Source organism: Eschscholzia californica, unplaced genomic scaffold (assembly GCF_041429995.1).
Source record: "Eschscholzia californica isolate CP2 unplaced genomic scaffold, dmEscCali1.0.p SCAF_4, whole genome shotgun sequence".
In the NCBI taxonomy this organism is placed as follows: domain Eukaryota; kingdom Viridiplantae; phylum Streptophyta; class Magnoliopsida; order Ranunculales; family Papaveraceae; genus Eschscholzia; species Eschscholzia californica.
The window spans coordinates 32,025,240-32,035,894 of record NW_028238461.1 but is presented as its reverse complement, the minus strand read 5'-3'; the positions used below and the strand labels follow the sequence as shown (position 1 = coordinate 32,035,894).

The 10,655-nt window shown below is 37.9% G+C and overlaps 1 long non-coding RNA gene across 1 annotated transcript; it reads right to left on the bottom strand.

Annotated features, from left to right (window-relative positions):
- Window positions 1-212: 212 nt before the first annotated feature.
- LOC147544152 (uncharacterized) lies at window positions 213-2,634 on the bottom strand. The gene is made up of 2 exons (XR_015223837.1): window positions 759-2,634; window positions 213-450 (listed from the first exon to the last, which is right to left on the bottom strand). It is a non-coding gene; the product is annotated as an uncharacterized LOC147544152 (long non-coding RNA).
- Between the last annotated feature and the right edge of the window lie 8,021 nt (window positions 2,635-10,655).

The following is a 10,655-nucleotide window of genomic DNA, read 5'->3' as shown; positions in this document are numbered from 1 at the left end:
TTGTGTTTGAACATAATGATGAAACTGTTTGAACTTGTCAAAAACTTCACTTTCTGCTTGAGAAGAAAAATCCATGTCATTCTGGAGCAATCATCAATAAATGTCACAAACCTCCGGAAACCGCTAATGGTAGGGACTTTAACCGAACCCCAAACATTAGTGTGAATAATGCATAAGAAATTCGACGAGTTTTAGCCAAAATACAAGTTTCATAATGAAAATCTGATTCTATAAATTTAAAAAATAAATCTCGAAACAAACGTTTCAAATAACTAAATGATGGGTGCCCCAAACGCCTAAGCCATAACCAAATCTATTTCATTCTTTCTGATTCATCTCCTCCACATGATGTGTCTGACTTAACCTTTCACTACAACCTTCTGTCGAGTCTAGGTAATATACTCGTCCTGTTCTAGTAACACATCCAATCACGACCCTGGTGAGAAGATCCTGAAAAAGACAATACGAGGGCCATAAACACACAGTGCAATTTAAAGAATCAATTATTTGTCGAACTGATAATAAGTCATAATCAAGAGAGGGGACAACCAAGACATGATCAAGACTCAATGATGGAGTGAAAGAAAGAGATCCTTCCCCAAGGACATGAGAAGTAGTTCCATTAACGCTAGTAATATGGGTTTGGCTAGATGGTTTAGCGGAGTGTAGAACGTCAAAGCTAGATGTCATGTGGCCAGTAACACTAGTGTCAATTATCCATGATCTATTAGAAGTAAATGAGGGATCGCGTGATATACCTGAAGTAGCGAAAGCCGTAACACTAAATGTACGTGCTGGCGATTCTGATGATGTCTCTGGAGCGCCGTCCGTAGATGCAAATGATGCTCTGGTTGCATTCTTCTTTGGTCACTTGTGAACCCATCCTGCTGGATAACCAATAATCTCATAACAACCTTTAATTGTATGATTTTCTAAGCCACACTTAGCAGACTTCATTAGTGGTCTATTTTGAGTAGAGTCCGACTTTTTGTTGCCTGGACGATATTGTCCTGATTTGGATATAACTAAGGCTGTGGCTCGGAAGAAGTATTATCAAGTGACATATTGCCCTATCGATTAACCTGTCGCTTAATATGTGAATACACTGCTTCAAGTTCTCAAGTTCAGGCTTCAGTTCCATTCTTAAAATTTCACCTTTAACCTGATCAAAATTAGTATCCAACCCTGCAAGAAAAATATAAACTCGAAGACGCTCGACTTCCTAATGTCTAGTTTCTTTTATATGATGGGTTCTCCATGTTACTCGGACTTAGATAGATCGAGTTCCTGAAATATCCATCTAAGTTCACTATAATAATTGGCAGCAGAACCACCGTCCCGCTTCATAGTAAGACTTCTTCTATGCAGGTCAAATATTTTCGCTTCATCGGGTCCATCAGAATATGTCTTTTTAAATGCATCTCACACTTGCTTAGCAGTCGTATAATGAATAAACCGTCGCATTAAAGTGGGTGCATAGCATCAAACAACCAACTTCTAACTTGGCAATCTGCAACAGGCCACTTGTTATAAGACGAATCCGTCTTTTCCGGTTGAGGATCAGTACCTGTCAAGTAACCATGTTTTTCCTTTCCCAAAACCTTCATCTCAATAATTTGATGTCATAATGAATAGTTATTTTCATCTAGTTTAATACTAGCTGAAAAATATAAGTTGTCGTGACCACTGACGGAGCCAACAGATGACCCATAAGTGATCAATGGTTAAGTATTTTTTTTTCACCAGCCATTAGAAAACAGATAGGAGAACTAAATAAATCTTTTTTTTTCTTCTTTTCTTAAAAAAAGAAGTAGAGAGAGAAAGGTAATGGCAAAGAACAAAAAAAAATGTGTGAACCTAAAACTGATGGTGTTACCCAATGAAGAAATTAATTGTACCAGTTTTTCGATGTGGTGCGAGGCTAAGATCGTCGGAAAATGTTGGTCTTTAAGGTGCAGCCGATCTCCCCTTAGCAAAAATCAGGGTTCCCCATAGTAATCAGCATCATCTTCTCCATTTATCACCCAAACTCCATTAAAGCTAAACCCTAGCTTTCTCTCTCTACAAATCTTCAACCAAAATCAAATCGAACACAATGAAAAGCAGGGTATGAATGAGGGGATCAAAACCCCTAAGTTTTCCGGCTAAGAAGATGGCCGGAAAAACTAGAATAATCCGGCCAAAGAAAGTGATTAAATCCGGCCAAAAGAATGCAAAATCCGGCCAAAGCTTGCCTTTCCCGAGCTGGCGCATCCTGTCCCGTGCTCATCCCTTGCTGGTCCGAGCTGTTCCGTGCGTTTGAAGATCCCGAGCAGCAGCTCTTGTGAACCCGAGCTGCTGCAAACAGCAGCCTTGCTGCTTGTGCCCCTTGCTGTTCCTACCGTCCCAGCAAGTTCCCAAGCATCCCAAGCCACGCAGCTGCTTCCCGTGTGGTTCTATGCCCGTCCCGTGCTGATATTTCATGAATCCCGAGCAACTCTTCTTCAAAGCACGAGCAGCTGCTGTTCCCCTCTTGCTCCACCTGAACCGAGCCGGCCAAGCTATGGCCGGCCTTGGTTTTGGCCGGCCTAGCTTGGCCGTCTCTCTCTCTTTCTATCCCTCTCTTCAAGCTTCTCTTTCTCTACTTGAAACACCAAGAACCCTAAAGTTCTAGCCTCCTTTTCCTTGGTGTCACTTGGTGAAGAAGATGAATAGTAGATAGATCCCTTTGACCCCTTTCTCTCACTTGTCTATACACAACCCTAGACTTAGTCAAACTTGACTAAGTCTTAGACCATTTTGACTTGGACCAAAGAGAGGGTGCTCATAAATATCTCTTTATCTTGTTCTTCTTCTTTTCTTTTGTGGGCTTGATTTGGACTTGGGCTTTTCTTCAGAAACAAGGAGGGTGCCTTCATACTTGATCTCTACAAATCTAATTTCAAGAGACGACTTTCTTCCATCTTCCATAATTTCTCCGTCCAAACTCCGATTCGACTTCCGTTTTCACAGTCGGACTCGTCATTGACTCCTCTTGTCATTTGATTTTCTTGAAATCTTTTTCTCTCGTTTTGGGCACATGAAATGATAATGACAATTCGCTCTTTTATTCCGATTTACATGTTTATCTCCAAATATGATACCTAACAATAAAAACACATAAATAATTAGAAATAAAACCCGAAAAGAACTAACTCATCAAAGTTAAGTGACCTAAATGTGGCATTTTCACGCCACATCACCAGTCCTCTCCTCCATCTAAAGAAGTGAAATAAACCGATGTAAATCACTGATTTTATATGAGAAGTAGACATATCTAATGTTGAATATATATTTAACTCAGACCTAATAATGAGAATGAAGATGATCCAACGAAGAATTTCACACAACTATTGTGAAGCATCAAGATCGATGCTCGGATACCATATCTGAAATAAAATGATATTTCATTGATATCTTAAGGGTTGTGTTACAATTTGTATTTATACAAAGTGAGTCGATATAAAAGAATGGAAACTACCAAATTTATAATATTTTATACCCTAATTATAAAGATATTATATACTAATTGATACGACCAATTTATTGAATTTGACATTTGGTTCTAGATAGTTCAATTCGTACAACAAAAGATATGTAAAGATAGTCTGCGGCTACTGCCTTATATGCCGAAACTACAGTTCATCTGTGATTTAACATGACCTCTTCCCCTACCTCTCTTCTCGCCCCCACGAAAATATAAATATATATTTAACTTAATAAGTCTGTTTCGTCTAGAACTGAATCACAAACATTTTGCGTATTCTGAAATAATTGTTTTTATCAGTGTAATGATTTAACTAGAACCTACGCATTAATTTTCAAGTCAGTCCCCACCGGCCCACTCATCTTTATGTTAGGTTCATACATGCAGCTACCAGTCACCTCAAATCCACCGTTTCTATAACAACAAGATTATTCATTATCGAACAAGTTGTCTTCTTGGTTATGTTGGTTGAGATGGCATTCAATATATAACATAGTTACTAGATTATAATCGTTGTTAGCTTCTGGTAACTAAGGACCATATATGCTAATTGGATTATTGTCACAAGAATTGCGCTCTTCAAGAGTTGACATGGATGGTAATACGAAGGTCAAGTTCACATGTAAAACATGTTTATGTGTGCGATCTTTCACTCTGAGTAAGAGCTTTAAGAAGAAAAATTTCACTAAAAGATGTTGGGAAAACGCCATGAAATAATGCTCGTGCCAGAGCTACGGGTCATGCCTAATATATTACAAAAGTGGTTGTCTTTAGCAGTATATCTAGGGGTGGGAATCGGACCGGACTGGCAGTCCGCGGACAACTACTCTCCCGGTCCGGGCGGAACAGACGCATGCTTCCATTAACCACTCGGACTAAACGGTCGGACTAAACGGAAATTACTTGGTGAAAAAGCCCGTCCATGACCGTTTTTTTGCCGGACTTGCCGGACATCGGTCGGACCGGACCGGATATAAAGCCCAAAACAGAACAAAAATTGATTAATGTATTAAAAATTCTTCTTCACTTTAAACTATAAGAATGAAGTCATGAAGATCCAAATCTGAAGTTGGATCTCCATTTTACAAAAACAAAAGATTACATATTGATACAGTTTAATATCCATAATTCTACACAAGAAAACATCATCAAGTAGCAGCATTGAGTAACGACACTGCAACTACACATAGGCAAGAAATTGAAGAAGAAGATGAAAATAAATATCAGAACATATGCAAGAAATCGAAGAAGAAGATGAAAATGAAAATAATAATAAAAGAAAAGTAATTGACTAAGAACAATAAGAAGATACTTACAAAGATTTCAAATTCAAGGGGTCGAATCCTCCCACAGAAAAATATAATCAAAAGTACTAGGGTTAGAGAACAAGAACTAGGGTTTAGGAAATAGTTATTTAGTCGAGATTCGAGAACAAGAACAGAGGGGTTCGGTCGATAAGAATGAAAATAATAACAAAAGAAAGTAATAGACTAAGAAGAATATGAATATACTTACAGAGATTCAAAGATGAAAGGGGTCGAAATCTCGAAGAGATCAAGTCCGTGAAGATCTTTGACTAAGAGATTCGATCGGTCGATTAGAATGAGATGTTTAGGCTTTAGGAACTTAAGATCTTCGACAGAAGAAGAAGAAGAGTTGAGGAGGAAACTAAAAGAGGCAACAGAGAGAGAGGGGGTTCGGTTGATTAGAATGAGTTGGTTAGGGTTACATGTTTATATATGACCCTAGGTATAAATCTAACCATTCATATTAAACCCTAGTTAATCTAAGGGATGAAATCTATTCGGACTAACGGGCGGTCTTGATGTGGCGTTAAAATACCACATTGAGATCACTTAACTTGGATGAGTTAGTTCGTTTCGGGTTTTATTTCTAATAATTTATGTATTTTTCTTGTTAGGAAGCTTATTTGGAGTTTGGCATTACATTTGGAATAAAACGAAGCAATTCGTCACATTTTCATCTCATGTGAAAGAAACCGGAAGGAAATAGCACCAGGGTTATTTTGGTCATTTTGAGAAAATCAGAGGTTAGACGGCAAATGGAGTCAAGGGTGTGTCTGACGGTGAAAACGGAAGTTGAATCGGAGTCGGGACGGAAAAGTTACGGAGGAAAGAAGCCGAAGGACATTTTTGTATTTTCTGAAAATTAGAAGAAGTAGAAACAATTATGCAGGCACCCCTTGGTTACTTAATGGAGCCCAAAATCCAAGGCCCAAAAGCCCAAGGAAGAAGACCAAAGGAGAAGTTTATGGGCACCCCTCTTTATAAGCCCTAAGTCAAAGATTGTTTTACCAAGTCAAGGGTTTGTAGTTGGGGGTCCATGAGGAAAGAAAGAAATCTGATTAGGGGACTTCATCTTCTGGAATTAGAGTTTTAGGGTTGGTGAAGAAAAAAAAGCAAGAGAGAGAGAGGGGAGAAGCAGCCGCCGGCCAAAGCTTGGACGGCAAGGTTGCTACACGGGACAGCAAGGGAAGACGAACAGCAACTCGAAGAACAGCAGCAGCCGGTGTCACTAGGAGCAGCATCTCGGGAAATCGAGTGCTCCATTGAAGCAGCTCGGGCTGTATCACCGGCACGGGACAGCAAAGACTCGCCAGATTTCAGCGAAGTTCCGGCCAGCACAGCAGCAACAGCAGCTCGGGTTACATTGAGGACGGCAGCAACAAATCAGGACATCATCTTCAGCTCGGGACAGGGTTGCAGCTCGGGAAGGAGCTGTTCTTGGCCGGAATCTCACTCCCATTTAACCGGATTTTATAGGTTTTCCGGCCATCAATTGGGTTGGAAACCTTAGGGCTTTTCATTGACATATTATTGCCTTGATTTTCTTAGTGTTTGATTGTGATTTGGTTGCCAATTTCTAGTGAGAGAAAGCTTGAAGTAAGCTTTCATGGTGGTTTGGTTTGAGAGGAAGAAGATGACACTCTGTTAAGGGGAGGTCAAGTTCTGCTGAGAGGACACCCATTCTATACTGTTAAGAGGACTCCTGCATTCTGTTACTGGGAGATCGACAACACTTAAACACATATATTTCCCGTCGATCTTAGTCTCGCGCCTTATCGAAATAGGGAGATTTTCACCTTAACTTATGTCTTTCTTTATTTTCTTCTCGTTTATTATGTGCTCCACTATGTCTAGCTAGCTTTTGTAGTCGGATACTCGTGATACATGTTTTGATGTGACAAGAGTTTTATTGCTTTTAATGATAAAATCTTCCGGATTTTTAGACCGTTCATGGACTGGAATCTGAGTTAAACCAAGAGTTCGTTGACCCATCCAAGTAAATGGGTGAAGTTAACTAACTTTTTATGCTTATAGATCATTAGTACTAGTCACTAACGACTTTGTGGATCGAAGTATCCTCCTCATTCGATTCTTGCTCGACCATTTTTTCCGAATCACTCTCACCTCTCACTTTTAGATTAGATCGTTTTATTTGTTTATTTATTATAAACCAATCAAAACCCCAATTATCATCTTTTCATTTTAGTCTGAGTTAGTGATTGACACCTAGACCGGTGGGCTAGACTTTCTCGATATTCTTATTACCTTCCTATCTTCGTGGATCGATCCCGGTCTTACTGGGTTATTACTTGACGCCCGTATACTTGCGGGTGGAGACCTATTTAGGGTAACCTTTTAGGCCCATCAGGTCTCTCGGTCGGGCGGACGCGGGCGGACTGCCGGATAAGGGTTGCTGCCCGCGTCCGTCCACTTAACCCTTCCCGGACGGTCGGGCTTTGTCCGAGCCGGTTACCGGGCGTCCACGGACCTTGGCGGACTCGGGCGTCCGTGGGCGGATCTGGGCCACGGACCAAAATCCCACCCCTAAGTATATCCTTTAACAATAAAGGGCATCCCCTGTGAAACTTCCCCAGCAACTATAACAATTCAAAGGTCAGAACGTTAATTCTAGATTTGACTCAAATCCTCATTTCTAGAGTTTTAGCTCTCTGATTGAAATGGAGCTTAGTAAGTCACAACTCCCATCTTCTCCCTTCAAAATTCAATAGATCAAACAACGCAAACCAAAGTCAAAATGATCTTTATTCATTAAAAAAATCAATAGATCCAACAAAAAGGAAACAAAATAAACTACAAAAAATTAAGCTCGTTCAAGATACAAGAGCAAAAAAATAAAAGAGCATCTCATATTCTTTGGAACTTCATTTATTTCATATAATTCAATCTAGTTGTCTCTCTAAAATCGCTACTCGTCATTTCTCCTCTTAATTTGGTTCTTCTAATCATGAAATCATTTTCATTTAACTCTTGGAGTAAAAATTGTGGGAGTGAAATGTCGATCTTCGAAATAACAAGAAGAAGATAAATCTTCTAAAGAAGAAGATGAAGTTTTTTCATTGATGTCGACAGTTTCTGATGATTTTTCTTCTTCAGCTATCGTATCTAACATATTTGATACTCTATACCTCATAACTGATATAAATTTGGGAGGTGCAACCTCTAATGAAAGCCTTGTCATAAGCTGTGAGTTAGCCATTTCTTTCTTTTCAATTGGAAAGTAAACAAAATGTGGAAAGACAATTAGAAAAGAAAATTTGCGGACTTGTAATAATAGTTCTAGAAAGGGTCCAATCTAGACAGAGAGAAAGGAAAGAAGTGAAAGTAAGTCGTGTGGAGGGACATACATAGATATATAGTGTAACAGTGTGTCAAGACTGGAGAGTGCTTGATAGGTTTTCATTAGGTGTTGTCTCTTTGGCCCCTAGTGTAGCCTATTCAATGAGGCGTTGGACCCTTCTGTATAGTAGAGATGACCTATCACATCATTTGTAGAGTCTGCATATCGTGACAAAACCATTCCTACAAACACTTTACATACGGACGTCACCATATTACGAGAAACGTTATTTTGTCTGAAATTATGGACGTGGAATGACCACATGGTAATGGTTGATAAGACTAGCTCTTATCCCATCAAATTTCTCTTCACATGGCCTAACTGATGACAGCCGGCCACATTAATTTTCGGCCTATAATTGGTCCCAGTTTTGGACCAAATAGCATTCCAGCAAAATTATATGGTGCACATACAATAATGAATTACTAGACTATTTATCTTTTTTCTTTTTTTGTTGCGATCATAGACTATTTAGTTTACTTGATAAGTACTAGTAAGTGAATAATGTAATTTCTTTGTCCATGTAGAACAAATCTTTATCTTTTTTTTTTTTTTTTTTTTTTGTTGAAAAACAAATCTTTATCTGGTGAAAAGGTTTTTATGCTTAAAAGTGTTCAGAAAACCTTCTGTAAGGTTTAATAAGTTGATTGTTTACTATTCAGTAGGCTTTTTAATTCATCTTTATTTTAAAGGGTAAAAATAGAATATAGAAAATGATTAGAAGTCCAGGATCTGATATAGTCTACTTGTTTTCTCTTATTATCACTTGATAAACTCACTTGGTTATTTATCTTCATATTACATGCAAGTCCAAATTGTAATAAAAAGGTCCATGTAAAATGTATTTAGTAGGCCACATTCTACAATTCTTTGTTGAAAAGGATTACATAATCTTTTGTTTTGTCCAAAGGATTACATAATTTTTTTTGTCTTCAATTCTTAGGTAGTTAAGTATTTTCATAGTTTTCAACAACTTGTAAAATGTCTGCAACATATTTGCAACAACTTGCAAGAGGTTTGTAAGCTGCAGCTTCGAAACAAGTTTACAACAGCTTTGCAACATGTTTGCAGCAGCTTTGCAACAACTTGCGAAAGTCTAGCAAAAGATATTGGGTTTTTAACTAAACAATACAAATTTTGGATTTTTAAATATAACTTGTCTTTTTAACTGGAAAAAATGATAATTGGGTCTTCCGTCTAATTTGAATTTAAAATGGTGAGTAGGTGATAGGTCTAAAATAAAAAATATACTGGGTTTAAGGTCGAACGTTAATATAAAATAGATTAGAAGTCTATTATTTTTAATATTTGGTTTTTTCTCATGCAAATACACAAATATGTTACTAGTGTGTTAATTGTTATTGTTTAATGAATGTGTAGGAATATGTTTGTCTTGTACGCAACAAAATCAAATTACATAAGGTTAAACAGTAAAATGTATAGGGTTATATACTTTTTGTTTAATGCAATAAAGTAGGGATGTCATGCAAAAATGATTTGTTTGGTAAATTCCAAAATTTTAATATTGGACGCGTAGTGTTATTAAGACCCATATTTTGAATGTTTCACCAAAAATTTATGTTTAAAAATCAACTTCAACGTAAGTGTTACGCCGAAATCAAGTAATCCAAGAAAAATAGTAGGAAATAAAGAACAATCACACAAGAGATTTATGTGGTTCGGTTGGTGAGACCTATTCCAGGGCGACAACGACGCGATGATTTCCACTATGATAAGCAAACACGTTATACAGGAGATTCAGGAGAATTAGACACAGATATCTTCTAGGATTTTAGTTTATATAGCCACTAAAATTCTAATCCAACCGCCTCACCGACTCTCTCTTTCTAAATTCGAAATACACATGGATACGCTAACAGTAATAACCGACATAAGCTCTCCTCTGCATTCCAGCTCTGTCTCGGAGTCCAGGTCTGCCTCGGAATCCTGCTTCATATATCAACTCTGCCTCGGTAATCAGTTATGTTAGCAGGTCCAAAATTCCTCTGGATTACATAACAACCCATATTCAAGACACTTTCAACAATAAGCAAACAAATTCCCACTAAAAAATTAAACGAAGAATTACTAATACGGTAATACCCATGGCTAAATCTATAACCATTAAGATTACCTATCATGGATATAAACCTCACCTTATGAAAAGTTGGTTCCTTACCTTTTTAGACAATGAAAATACATAAAAGGGAGTTGCTGGCTTTTCGTGAATTGATTAGAAGTTGTCTTTGTTCCAGAATTAAAATAGGTAGAAGACTAAGCGTTGCCAACCTTTTCCCCTGCCAAAAAATGACTTTGCCTGCTGATAATATCTTCATGAAAAGATTGCTCCTTTGTTCTCATGCGATTATTTCTGCAAACTAATCAGATGAGGTTAAACAAGTTGAAGACATGAAGCAGAAAAATCAACATGTACGCCTGGTGTAAGAATATTTAAGCTTTTGAAGATGTTTGTAATTAATATACG